Source organism: Adiantum capillus-veneris, chromosome 19, assembly GCF_014529385.1.
Source record: "Adiantum capillus-veneris isolate H3 chromosome 19, ASM1452938v2, whole genome shotgun sequence".
Classification (NCBI taxonomy): Eukaryota; Viridiplantae; Streptophyta; class Polypodiopsida; order Polypodiales; family Pteridaceae; genus Adiantum; species Adiantum capillus-veneris.
The window spans coordinates 11,614,835-11,628,892 of NC_140949.1; the positions used below are offsets into that span (position 1 = coordinate 11,614,835).

At 42.0% G+C, this 14,058-nt stretch overlaps 2 pseudogenes; both read left to right on the forward strand.

Annotated features, from left to right (window-relative positions):
• Positions 1–5,888: 5,888 nt before the first annotated feature.
• LOC147433565 (protein GRAVITROPIC IN THE LIGHT 1-like) lies at positions 5,889–7,291 on the forward strand (annotated as a pseudogene).
• A 686-nt stretch (positions 7,292–7,977) lies between these two features.
• LOC147433566 (protein STICHEL-like 4) lies at positions 7,978–12,284 on the forward strand (annotated as a pseudogene).
• Positions 12,285–14,058: the final 1,774 nt, after the last annotated feature.

Consider the following 14,058-nt stretch of genomic DNA (forward strand, 5'->3'; position numbering starts at 1 on the left):
CAATCTTTCCAACTCCCTGAACTGGATAAGAGGCGTTGTTGGCACAAGTGACTGAATTCCCATGAGGGACAGACTCGAGAGAGGTAAACAATTCACGATGTGAGGTAATGTGCTTTGTAGCACCACTGTCGAAATACCACACATGTGAATCTGCAGCAACTGACAAGCATGCATCATGGACAGCAGGATTGTAAGTGCACTCTGCGCTAAAAGCCCATTCTGCATCAACATCAGCATCACAATCTCCTTTCACAGAAGACTCAACAATGGCTGCATTTGTAGTGGAACCAGCATTTGCAGTGGAACCACCCTCTTTCTTCTTAGCCTCTTTGGCCTTCAACTTAGGACACGACTTGATCAAGTGATCATTGGCTTTACAATAATGGCAACGCATCTTCTTTTTGCCCTTATCACCAGAATTGCCAGACGAAGTGCTGCCAGCAGAAGCATTAGGAACAGAATTTTTGCCACTCGCAACAGAACCATAAGAAGTGGCTGCATTACTGTTACCACCCTTTCTTTGAGAAGCAATAAAAGCCTGTTCAACTGCACGCTGCCTAGTCCTGTTTTTTCTAGAAAGTGACTCTTGCAACAGCAATGTGCATAATGCATCAAACTTGACAACTTCAGGATTTCCTTGGGTCATCAGTCTCCAAGTACTAGCAAAAGTCTGGTAGGAATCTGGTAAGGCATCAAGAACAGTCTGCACAAGGGAACTGTCAGAAATGACTTCACCTGCAGAAATGAGTTGCTCATTGATATCCTTGACACTAGCAAGGAAAGTGTCCATATCATCTTCCTCATGCATAATCTTCGACTCTAGCTCTTTACGCAGCAAAGCAATTTTAGCCTCATTGCGGCTTGCATAAAGACCTGCTAGAATATCCCAAGCCTGTTTTGCAGATTTTGCTGAACGGATGTGAGGAATAATGGTGCGCTTCACAGACAACGCAATCAATGCATGAGCCTGCGCATCCTTAACATCCCAACGAGCTTGTTCTGCTGTAGGCAAAACAACTCTAACAGCTGCAATCCTTGCAGCAAGACCTGCAACATCCTCAATATCGCCTACATCTTCAGAACCAGGACGTACATCAATGCCCTGCACAATGTTCCAGACACCTTTTGACACAAGAACGTGTTGCATCATATAAGCCCACATAGGGTAGTTGTCCCCATCCAACCTGTCCTCAGCAGCAAACATCTTGAACACATCTGTGTTGTTGTTGTCAGCCATGGTAAATGCTGCACCTGATGTGAAAACTGCCCGAAAATAGGAGAAATGGAGCGGGAACAACTTGTGCTATATAGCACAAACCGTAGAAGACTATAAGGCACCTGTTATGCAGAAAACGGCACTGACAGAAAATCTGCACAAAATGACGAAATAGCCTGTGCAGTACTGCCCGTAGTGGAAACGGAGGCCGAAATGAGCCCAAATCAAAATTCTGAGCAGACCAAGCTCTTCGAGCTTACCCAAAATATTTGTCGACCTGCGAACGCTTGCCAAAGCTCACTGAAATCGGAGAAAGTGAGCAGGCGTGTGCTGGAGCAGCTGGCGACTAAGCCCGGGAGGACGTGACCTGCTCTGATACCAATTGTTGGAATTAGGGTTGCAGAGAAACACACACAGCTTGGAGAAGACGAAGGAAGCTCAAGGCACACAATAGAGAGTGTGTTACTTAGTGTGCAATGGAAAGATAGATAGCCCTAGAGTGATGGGCGTATATATCAATGCACGGGGGAAAAAACCTCCTATAGAGGGAAAAAATGCCCCGGCGGTCCTAGTGTGTTCACACACATCACTACCACATGTATATGGTAACAGTGCAAGACGTTCAAGGCACGAACTAGCTAAACATTTGCATGGCATCTGCTTGTCACATTTGTCTCCCCCACCCCCCCCAAAGGAGACCAAAGTTATGAGCTCTTCTATGCAAGCGCAGACAAGGATGTTGCTAAATCTTACCATGCACGACCCTGATGTGGGTGCCCACCGCAGCTCTTGGGATGCATTCTCACATGCCTTTGCAAATCTTTTTGTGATGGTTAGCAATAAGGTGTTATTTACCTCTCTCTCTCTTGTCCCCTTTGAAACATGGCCCGTCCCCCCTATTGTGTCGTGTGGGCTTAATCTCAAATCTTTAACATTGCTTGTGGCATTGTATTGTGCGCAAACACATGAGATTATCTTTTTTTTTGGAATTCTCTTGAAGGAAATGTGCCATATCTGTCATCTTTGTGAGTTGCAAGCGTTTAGTTTTGTTGACAAGTGGAGGAGGGTGCTTTTAAATGGGCTGAAAGAGTTTACAATTTACGAGCCATTAGTTTCAAGTTTTGTGTGGAAATACAAGGGAGGGCGAAGGTGCAAATGTTGCTTGAGTATCATTGATTGTTTGGTGTGGGGCCAAGTGTGCCTATGTTGATAAGGCTGCCTATGAGTGCGCAGTGTGCATTGCTTGGTTGTGTTGTCTCGACATGATTGTATATGTGTATGTGCACGTGCATGTGTGTGTGTGAAAGAGAGGGAGGGAGGGAGGGAAGGAGAGAGGAGGCTAATGAAGAAAGGGAAAAAAAGGAGGGATATCACTAGTGCCCTCTTTTTTTAGAGAGAGAAAGGTAGAGAGAGGGAGAGAAAGAGAGAACGATAGATATGTAGATAGATAGGTATATATATATATATATATATATATATATATATATATATATATATATATATATATATATATATATATATATATATATATATATATATATGTATATATATATATATGTATACATATATATATATATATATATATATATATATATATATATATATATATACATATATATATATATGTATATATATATATATATAGAGAGAGAGAGAGAGAAAGAGAGAGTGAGAGAGATGAACTCTGTCAATAGCTCAATGACCCTAAATTTATTTTTGTTGCTCTCCTCCTCTTTGAGTCCACCTTCTCCTTTGCCGAGGGTTTCCAATCAACGAGCAAAGAAAACCAAGCGAAGCCAAATTCCGAGGAAATATGAGCAGCACCCTTGGCAAGATTTCAAGATTTCCCTCTTACACCCTTAGCTACACAATTTACACTTCTAGTACCATATACATGCCAATCAATGCAAGAAATTGTGATTGTGATAAATTTTGAGAAATAAATTCTGCAAGGTCTATTCAGCATTTTATCAACATTCGACAAGCTTATCCAATAACACAGCATGCGTTGCAAAAAAAAAATTCTGTTGGGCTTTTTATAATTTTCACGCCAGTAAGAGAACCCTTGACCAAGAGGGCTATACACAACTATGCCAATCCCGAGTTCACTGCAATTAATAAGAGAAAAGGAGCAATGTGAAATGACATTCTTATTCTTTCATGTTCGCCCATTTTTCCCGTTGACTACCATAGTAAATGCAACATGCATGTATGGAAATGGTTGGCATTCCCCACATCACACAACCACAAAGACCACTCTAGATGGACCGTGTGGGCATGTTGTATGGTTGATGTTAAAGCCTCGAATAGCCGTAGATATTTCACCTTTCCTTGCTCCACAAGCTTCTTCATTTCCCCTACCCATAGAGCAAAGCACATGAAAGCTCAATACGAGGAGACTCTATAGAAACTCATGCACAAAAATTAGGTGACTGAAAAATACACATATGGCTGCATTTTGCATATGTTGGCATGATTTGAATGTTTTCATTTTTTTGAAGTTATATGCTCAATGTTTGCATCTCATTAAAGCCTTGGCAATTTATCAAATAACATGCAGGTGCTGATTTGAGGAAAGCTGCACTGAAGCTCCACGAAAGCCTTCATGAAAAATGAAAAGTGTAGTAACAGAGACGTGTTTTGGGCTAGTTGGACTTTTAAATAGTAGCTTTTCTCTCTATCCACTTCACCAATTTCCTCTCAGGATCAATGATTTTCATGGCCTTAGGAGTGGCGATGTATCCATGGACCCTCGAGTTCTAATCTCTTTGTTGTTGAGCTCAGAAAACAATTTTTACACTCCCTTAGCCTCTAGGTAGCCCATTGCCTCACCTTTGAATATCAATAGGCCTCATTAGCTCCAATCGTGCATGAACTGCGCATAGAGATGTTAACAATTGTTCATGCAAGTCCATTCTCCTGTCCATGGCCTCAACAAGGAGGATTGGAGACCACACAACAAAATGGTTGCTGGCAGCCTCGAGGTTAAATGATGAAGTGTGTGTCTCTATATGAGAAAGTCGCTGTGAGAGGTCGATGTGCCATGCACTCGTAGGACTTCTTTGATAGACTCAAATAGCCCCTGTGTTTCTATATCCTCTTCTTCTTCAAGGTCTTTCCATAAGCTAGCCAAGAAGAGCTTTACATCCCACTATAGTGTTGGGTAGATTGCACAACGCTTGGACTTCTTTGATAGACTCAAATAGCCCCTGTGTTTCTATATCCTCTTCTTCTTCAAGGTCTTTCCATAAGCTAGCCAAGAAGAGCTTTACATCCCACTATAGTGTTGGGTAGATTGCACAACGCTTCTTGGTCTTTTCTGCGACCAAGTTGGCCTTTGCAAAGGTTTCCTTCAGTAGAGTCTTCAATTCAGGCAAGTGCTTTTCGTAGGAATTACATATAAGGGACCTCTTCAAAGCTTCATCTACATCGTTGTTATCATCCTCCTCGTCTTTCGCTTCTGCATCAAAAAAGAGATCGTCTGCAGAGGCCTCGACGACATTGCCTTGGAGTGTCTTCAAGCGAGCAAGAAGAAGCCGATGTTGTTGCGAGGCTTTGTCAAGACGGAAGAGGAGATCCTGCATCGTCGTTGTCATCCTCCTCGTCTTCCGCTTCTGCATCAGAAAAGATATCGTCTGCAGAGGCCTCGACGACATTGCCTTGAAGTGTCTTCAAGCGAGCAAGAAGAAGTCGTTGTTGCTGCGAGGCCTTGGTCTCTCGGGCGGCATCCTTGGCTGCCACTCCGTGCACGGGATGGTGGATTCTAACCCTCCTACCTACTCCCTATCGGACTTCAAACTGGCTGTCTACTACTCCAACCTCCCCTGTTGAAACCGGTCGAAACCAGTCCACGCCGGCACGGACAGTTCTAGCATGTTTTTGGTTTTTGTTGTTTAATAAAATCGACACCCATATGGCAACCAGTCCATTGCTCCAAAATAAACTTTTAACTTGGCAAACCTACATAGTACAGGTAAATGGAATAAATTTGAAAGTTTTTGCACTAAAATTTGTAGGCTTCCTCACCTTCAAATCGAAATTTTAGAGGTGAATCTCAAAAAATTGTAGGTAGGTTTTCTTTGAGCAGTGGTTACTACTCTAAACCAGTCTACGTCGGCGCGGACCGATTCTAGCACGTGGCAACATCGCCGCCGTTGGTGACGGATTTGGGCGTGCCATGGAAAATTTTTTGTTTTTTTATAAAATCACCTTTCTATGAAAAAAAAAAAAAGCTCCAGAGCATGTTAGAGAAGCTGAAAAACTATCAAAACGGGTTTGCTGCTTAAAGGGAAAGATTTTAGAGTTGCGTTCTCTTTTTCTGGCTAACATTAGAAAAAATAATAATTTCTCTACAAATGTTTACATTGGTTGATACATAAAGTATTCTTTTCTACAATTATCAATTCCTTGGGAGAACCTTGATGTTGTAATTACATAAAGCTATATGGGGAAATGGGGGGATACTCCTATGATCTTGGGGGGGGGAGAGAGAGAGAGAGAGATTTTAATATCGTCCTTGGAGGTCAAATATGACCTATGGGACCGAAGTTACAGGTGATGTTGTATGTGTGTGACTGATGAGTGACGCTCGATTCTCCAAAGTTGTGGTGATAAGAGTCACAATGGAGAGCCCACATTGTGGCTAAGAGAGGAAATTGTGCAAGTCTAAGTCATGGCTAAATATGTGAGTGAAGCAAGTTTGGATGTGACCAAAAGCTGAGCACTCTAGTAGTGTGTGGTACTTAGACTCCCGAACTTGCAGTGAGCGCCTAGGCCTTCACAAACCCTACACTAGTCTAAACTCTAGTAAGATCATCTAGAGAGAGAAGAGAGCAACCCTCCGAGGACTCTCCTTTAAGCTAGGGCCAAATTTAAAAACTTGCACTGTAAATTGAGCCAGTTTTCAAGATGTTTGTAATCAAATAAGATATTGCATTGAGGATTGAAATTTGTACCGGCTTCTGCAATTGCAATCATTTCAAAGATTGCTTTAAGAGTGCCCCTACCCCTAGTGCTTCTAGCTCTCCCAGTCAAGTAACAGTATCCCACCTTGTCACCCCCAAAGGTTCTTTACCAAAGCAAGGTCTACAAGTAAGTAGAAATAATTGCATCATCCAAAGAGGCACACACACGGCCAATGGCCAAACATCCTGACAAAATGGGAGTTGACCCACATCCAAACTCGAGACACAACCCTTTAGGACGACACAAGAACTCAAAAAAGTCTTTATTGAGGAACTCGCTCGTTCTTTTCCTTGCTCGATAAAACTCGCTCACCATCTTGCAAGACTCTCCTTTGCCGATTTGAAGTCACAACATTTTGTAGAGTCTATATGCAGCAAAAGATTCTTTCTGGATACACTCTAGTAAAAGATTCATGGATATGGAGCCTAATACCATTTTTTTCGTGAAGTGCATGCAAGCTACACACTAGAGTCCTATATTTGCAGTGTCATATTTAGGGGCTTTGAGAATGATAGTTTTGATGACTCAACGCTCCAGATTCTAGATGAAGAGGTGCATGCCATTGCCCAGCTACATGACTTCTTTCGCTTGAAGAGTCTGGATCCAGAAGAAGCTCCTGCAATGCATAACCCATCCTGCAATTTTCAACAATTTTGTGCTAATGAGAGCTAGGAAATTGCGACCATGTTTAGATGGACAATGGTGTATAGGAATGCAGGGGAACGAGATAGGAAATTCCTATACACCATTGTCCATGTTTAGATGGACAATGGTATATAGGAATGCAGGGGAACGAGATAGGTTCATGGAGGCTTTTTTAAGGGCAGCAAAGTGGGTTTGGATGTTGCATAGACTTGCAAATGCAACTAACCACCTATGCAAATTATTTTAAGAGTGGGGTGGGGCATGGAGATACATCCTATTTATATGGAGGTGGCGGCGATTCCCCCTCCATCCTCAAGTTTTCTTAAATGCCCTATGCCTAAAGTGGAGTTCATCATTATGTCTGGCTTCATAGTGCCCAAAACGGTTTTCAAGGCGAAGGTGTACCAACATTATATGTGCAAGCCTGCATCAAATCAACTTGCCCCTCTCATGTCTCTCCAATGACATTGTATGTACTAAGAAATAGTAGCACCCACAGAAGATCCAGTACAAGCTTACTTGGGAAGATCTCCAGGAATACAATTTCACGAATAGATTCGTTTCTGTTTAGCTTGCATGATGAGAAGTTTAAAAAGAAAAAACTTAGCGAGCGAACTTTGCTTCGGCAACACAATGGAAGAGAAGAGGGAGAGAGAAAAAAAAGGGGGAAGGGAGGGGGGAAGAGGAGGAGAAAGTGAAAAGATTCCCTCTCACTCTCTAACCTCTCTCTCTCTCTCTCCCCCCTAGGGTTGGCATATGTGTATTTTTGGGAGGCCATCAACCAAAAAGAGATTGGTTGGCCCACCATTTTTTATCTCCACACCAAATGGTTTCTGGCCAACTCGACTGCTATGATGCCCCCCGCCTGCCCCTTCATCCCTTTTAGGAGATAATTGGGACATTCCCTAGAGCAAGAGAGCTCTTGAGTAGCTATAAAGTCTAAGCATCCCTCTACCATGGAAGCTTTTGCTTCTATCAGAGAATCTTTTTGCACGCAAAGTAATTAAAGCTAGATCAGATTTCTACATGTACGCAAATCCCCCAATCGGGTGCAAGACGTTCAAGGACACGGACTAGCTAAACATTTGCATGGCATATGCTTGTCACATTTGTCTCCCCCTCGCCCCCCCCCCCCAAAGGAGACCAACGTTATGAGCTCTTCTATGCAAGCACAGACAAGGATGCTGCTAAATCTAACCAAAGACGACCCCGATGTGGATGTCCACAACAGCTCTTGGGATGCATTCTCACATGCCTTTGCAAATCTTTTTGTGATGGTTGGCAATAAGGTGTATTTACCTCTCGCTTGTCCCCTTTGAAACATGGCCCCTCCCCCCTACTTGTGTCGTGTGGGCTTAATCTCAAATCTTGAGTATTGCTTGTGGCATTGTATTGTGCACAAACACATGAGATTATCTACTTTTTTGGAATTCTCTTGAAGGAAATGTGCCATATCTGTCATCTTTGTGAGTTGCAAGTGTTTAGTTTTGTTGACAAGTGGAGGAGGGTGCTAGTCACGTGGAGGAGGTTGCTTTTAAATGGGGTTTGTTTGTATCAATTTATGCTGGCTGAAAGAGTTTACGATTTATGAGCCCTTAGTTTCAAGTTTTGTGTGGAAATACAGGGGAAGAAGAAGGTGCACATGTTGCTTGAGTATCATTGATTGTTTGGTGTGGGGCCAAGTGTGGCTATGTTGACAAGGCTGCCTATGAGTGCGCAGTGTGCATTGCCTGGTTGTGTTGTCTCGACATGATTGTATGTGCGTGTATACACGTGTGTGTGTGTGTGTGTGTGTGTGTGTGTGTGTGTGTGTGTGTGTGTGTGAGAGAGAGAGAGGGGGGGGGGGGGGGGGGGGGGGGGGGGGAGAGGGGCTAATGAAGAAAGGGAAAAAAAAGGAGGGATATCGCTAGTGCCCTCTTTTCTTAGAGAGAGAAAGGTAGAGAGAGAGGGAGAGAAAGAGAGAACGATAGATATGTAGAGAGAGAGAGAGAGAGATGAACTGTGTCAACATCTCAATGACCCCAAATTTATTTTTGTTGCTCTCCTCCTCTTTGAGTCCTTTGCCGATCTAAAGTCACAACATTTTGTAGAGTCTATTATAATGCATCAAAAGATTCTTTCTGGATACACTCTAGTTAAAAGAATCATGGATATGGATCCTATTACATTTTTCTCGTGAAGTGCATGCAAGCTATGCACTGGAGTCCTATATTTGCAGTGTCATGTTTAGGTGCTTTGAGAATGATAGTTTTGATGACTCAACGCTCCAGATTCTAGATCAAGAGGCGCACGCCATTGCCCAGCTACACGACTTCTTTCGCTTGAAGAGTATGGATCCAGAAGTAGCTCTTGCAATGCATAGCCCATCATGTTTAACCATAGGAAGCTACTCTCCATATTCACATTGCCAAGAGAAAATCTACCTTCTAAATAAACACTCTATGTACTTTCTTTGCAATAAGATTTAGGTCATGGGGTGTATTTGAGCTCCACATCTTTATCATGAGTAACCAAGAGCGAATTGGTAATCACAGTGTTCATGCTTGGTACTCGCTTTTCCATCCCATGGTTCTTCATCCTCTTTGGTGGACATCATGGCATGGCCCATTCACCCCTCTTCTCTCTCTCTCTCTCTCTCTCTCTCTCTCTCTAGAATGCATACAAAGCTTGGAAAAGAACAAAAATAATACTGCCAAAGCACTTTCTCGCAATCAAGGGAGGATTGAATGCTTTTGCTTTATTCCTTATGGGCATGTGATGCTGCTACACACGAGCACAAACGTTATTGCTATGGTGCTATCGTCATTTCCATTAAATGTGATCTCAGCATGTATATCGTGTTGGAGGCAGTTAGATGACTTGGGTGACGTGTGCTTAGATTCATGATGAATCGCCACCAACGATGTTTGTTGCAACTTGCAACACCCTCAGCCCGTGTTCGGCCTGCTTTCTAAAATTCTAAGCCATGCTTTTGCTTCCTTTGGTAGTCTTGCACGACGCTGCAGATGGGCCGAGTCAGCTATTGGCGCATGTGTTGCATTCTGATTCCACTATATCGAATAGTACTAAGGCCCATGGGGCGGCTTGCGCTTACCTTCGTCAGCAATTAATCAGCAGGGATCTTTTGCAAGATGGAATGAGGATCTTTTCTCTCTTTTCTTCCTCCTCAGCTCAACGTTGGACTTGTGCGCCACTACCCCTGCTTTCATTTGCTTCCTCATCCTGCACGGCAAGAGAACTCTGCTAATGATTCCACAACTGGAAAAATTTCTTGACCTCAACAAGATGCAATCCGTCTGGTGAATGAATGCAAGTTTGTTGCACGATGAACTTCCCAACATTCTTCTGGCTCGGTAAGTGAATTTGAGGGCATCTCAAAGAGGAGGAGGAGACATGGTTATGATGTGGAGACTCTAGCCAGAATAAAGAGGGAGAAGGTTAGTGGGCCAAGGGGTAGGAGAAGAGCAAGCCACCATGTCTTAGATCTGTATAACAGAAGGAAGCTCATGAGAGAATTCCAGCTAAGAAGGGATACCAATATGCGTTGAAGCAAAGCTGAAGGAGAGATAGTGAGCACTTTGCAGCTCCTTGGAGAATCGATATGTTCGTCCAAATCTTTCTCTCTACACAAATTAGAGGAGTACTTGAAAGAAAGAGCTTCTAGTAGGAGGCTTCAGGATGAGGACAATACATGGTCCATGGATATGGTGTCTACTTTTCAATTGGTAGCTATGTCAGCTCCTGGAAGCATACCAAAAGGCTACGATGGTCGGTGCATAAAGGGGTGTTGATCAAGCCTATCAATGAAACATCTTTGGAAAATGATGCACACAACAGCCAATCTCTATCTACCCTTCTAAGGATGGACGAGATGAAGAGTCAAAAGCACAGAGACCTAGTTTTGGCATATCGTGGTTGTGGTTGAATGCTCATCATGTCAACAAGGATGAGTCTTCCATGTTTTCTTATGCAAGTGATGGGTGCTTTCTAGCGGTATCAAAACGTAGGAAAGGGTAACAGCTATTGGTGTCACTATCATAATTTGGAGGTATAATTATGATACTTTTACTATCTAATTACTCGGAGATGGGACAAGTATAATTTGGAGGGTCCTTTTATCTCATTCGACTCCGATTTTGAAATCGTCTCTTTGATGGGCTAAGGCTGAACCCTTTCATGACTATACAATGGATGATGTTGCAGGCTCTTGAGTGGAGCTTGATAGGCACCTCCATAGAGGGCTCAAGCACAAGAAGCCTAGCAAGTTTTAGGAGCTTGAAAGATACATTAATGAGCATAGTTACATGAAGAGTGATTTTGAGAACAAGGTCAAAGAGGTCAAGTTGTCTATGTGACAATCAAGTGCTAGTTGACATTGCAGCATGAGCTAGAAACATCGACCCAAAATGTTTAAGGACCTTGTCAGGCATGGTAGCCCAATCTCTAATGTTGTATTGAGAGGTAAAATTGCTCCAATCTACCTATTCCAAGGTCCAAGGGGAACATGGAAAACATATGCAGGCAGTGAGGATTTTTATTGTAGCATGAATTGCATGTCTTTAGAAGAGCTCTGGCCTTGCAAAACATGAAAGGGATGCTCCTCTTTTGCTAACAGCAAAAATTTTGACATCAGGGAAGTTGATGCTACCAAAAAAAAGGGGGATAGAGAGTATGAAGCTTCTTGTCAAGCACATATCTCTGCCACCCTTGTCCCAGTATAAAGTCTTCATCATACATGAGTGCCATGCTCTGATTGTGGATGCATGGAATTCCTTCTTGAAGAGCTTAGAAGAACCCCCTAGACATGTGGTTTTCATACTCATTACAACAAATGTAGAGAAATTGCCTCTCATGGCTCCTCCTCAAAATCAGTAGTTCCTATTTTCAAAGATCAAAGACTCTGACATAGTTTCAAGGCTTTTGAAGATTGCTTTGTTGGAAAGGATTGACATAGAGAGTGCTTCTTTGCATCTTATTACTAACAGATCAGATGGTTCTTTGCGGGAGCTGAGATGACACTAGATTAGATCAGTCTTCTCGGCAAGAGAGCTACTCTCTCAGTTGTGTAGGAGCTAGATGGGCTGATGCCTGAGAAGAAGCTCATAGAGTTTCTTGAGGTGGCGTTGTCACCAAATACATCCAACACTGTGAAGGAAATTAGAGACTTCATGGAATCTAGAGTAGATGCTTAGCTCTAATCTCTCAACCAGCCACTCTGATAGCCAACATCCTTGCAGGCAATAATCGATCCGCAACTTACACACTTAAGCATGTTAGAAAAGTAGAAGATGATCAATATCGGCAAGCTTTGAAAATCCTTTTTGATGCAGAAAGGCAGCTCAGGTCTTGCACATATAGAACCAGATGGTCAATTGTTGCATTCTAGCAGTTTTCTCAGATAGATCCCTCCAATGCAGCACCTTATTCACTTGTACCAGTATCACGCAAAGCCCTATGATTTTTTTTGACACCTCGAGAAGGAAATAGCAGAGGGTGATGCAAAGTGGGAGTCCCATTCTAGTCCTTAAATGAGTGAGAGAGCTTTTAGAGGGGATCACAAGACGGACATAGCCAAAGCATTCCTCATTTGGGTCCGCTAGTTGACAGCAAAGTGGACCCTTTACCTTCGACACAAAAATAATAACATCAACCATCAATGTACCCATAATGCACCCTCTCACCATAATGACATTGTAGCAAAAGCCATCTACCTCATTGCCCTCCTTTCTTCAAACATTATCTAATGTTTTGTCCCTTTTAGCAAAAAAAATCAATGATCCTAGGTGATTTCAATGTCGACACCAATTTAAGGAGCCGAAACTACACAAAACTACACGAACTACTATCATCATTTACCTTCCACAACCACACGGACTAACTACACATTTTGGTTTGACCATTCTAGCTTATACCTTCTCTTCTCATATGCGTGACCATCCCAAACCCTTCATCATACTTGCCTCCAGAACATACCTTACTAGCAGGCCACCGTGATCTTTCACCTTGTTTAGCAATAGAAAGTCTTTTGACTTTCTACTCTACATAGAATAAATGTACCATTTTAAATGCACAAAACAAAAAGAAATAAATTTAGTGGATATTTTATTATTTACTGAAAATTTAATTTTTCAAGATATATTTGGTTTTACCTTTTCAAGGGGTTTTTCTCAAGACCAATATTGATAAAAATAAACAAACTCCTAGAAGTTTGTATTTCTTTAAAGAGATTGAAAAAAACAAAAAATCTTGTGTGGCCTCGACTTGGGGTTGTCTCGATTTGAGAAAATGCATGCGAGTGAAGGGATAAATTATCCACATTATTGATAATGAGAGAGAGAGAGAGAGAGAGAGAGAGAGAGAGAGAGAGATTACATCGAGCTTATAGGGTTCCATGTCACCAAGGGCACCCTTCAAGCCCTTCAAATTTCCAAGATATTATGGTTTTCTTGGAGTTATATAGTATTTTTCAAAGGGTAGTTAACATTTTCACTTGTAGAAATTGGATAAAATTCCCAACAAAAGCCAACCCTCACATTGGCACCCTAAAATGGGAACAGACAGACCTTTTACTAGTTCTAGGATATTTTGTCTTTTTTATTTTTAAGAGTTAAATTGTGGGCCATCACTACAAGAGGTGCTTAAGGCTTGTGACGGCCTTAGCGACGGTAATGTATGGGGACAGTTTTATCCCCGACATCGCTAAAAACGTCGCTATTAGCGTCAAAAAGAGACTGGCGCTATAGGCATTGCTATATGCATCGCTATTAGCATTGCTATATAGCGAGCATATAATGATGCTACATGTCCAAAATAGCGACGTTGTAGGGCCCTAAACAGCAATGTTGATAGCAACATCAAAGCATTAAAAAATTTGGTGACAGGGCACACAATGCCCTGCTACCCAATCAACCACATATATTGTACACAATACAGAAGCATATAATTGACAAAAGCAGTGTGAATTGATCAAACATAGACTTGACAAAAACATATTGAATTGACAAAAGCAGTGTAGAACCAGATTAAATCACATTATTGTTCACGATCTACAAAAAAGGTATTACATAACCAAATTACATTGTTGGTCACAATCTACAAAAACTGTAAAACCAAAATTCATAATGAAAATTTGTAGAATTAATTACATTGTTGTTCACAATCTACAATATTGACGTATACACGTCATCTCCTAATATGCTATATAGAAGTAAGACTAGCTAGTCCTAGCTAGG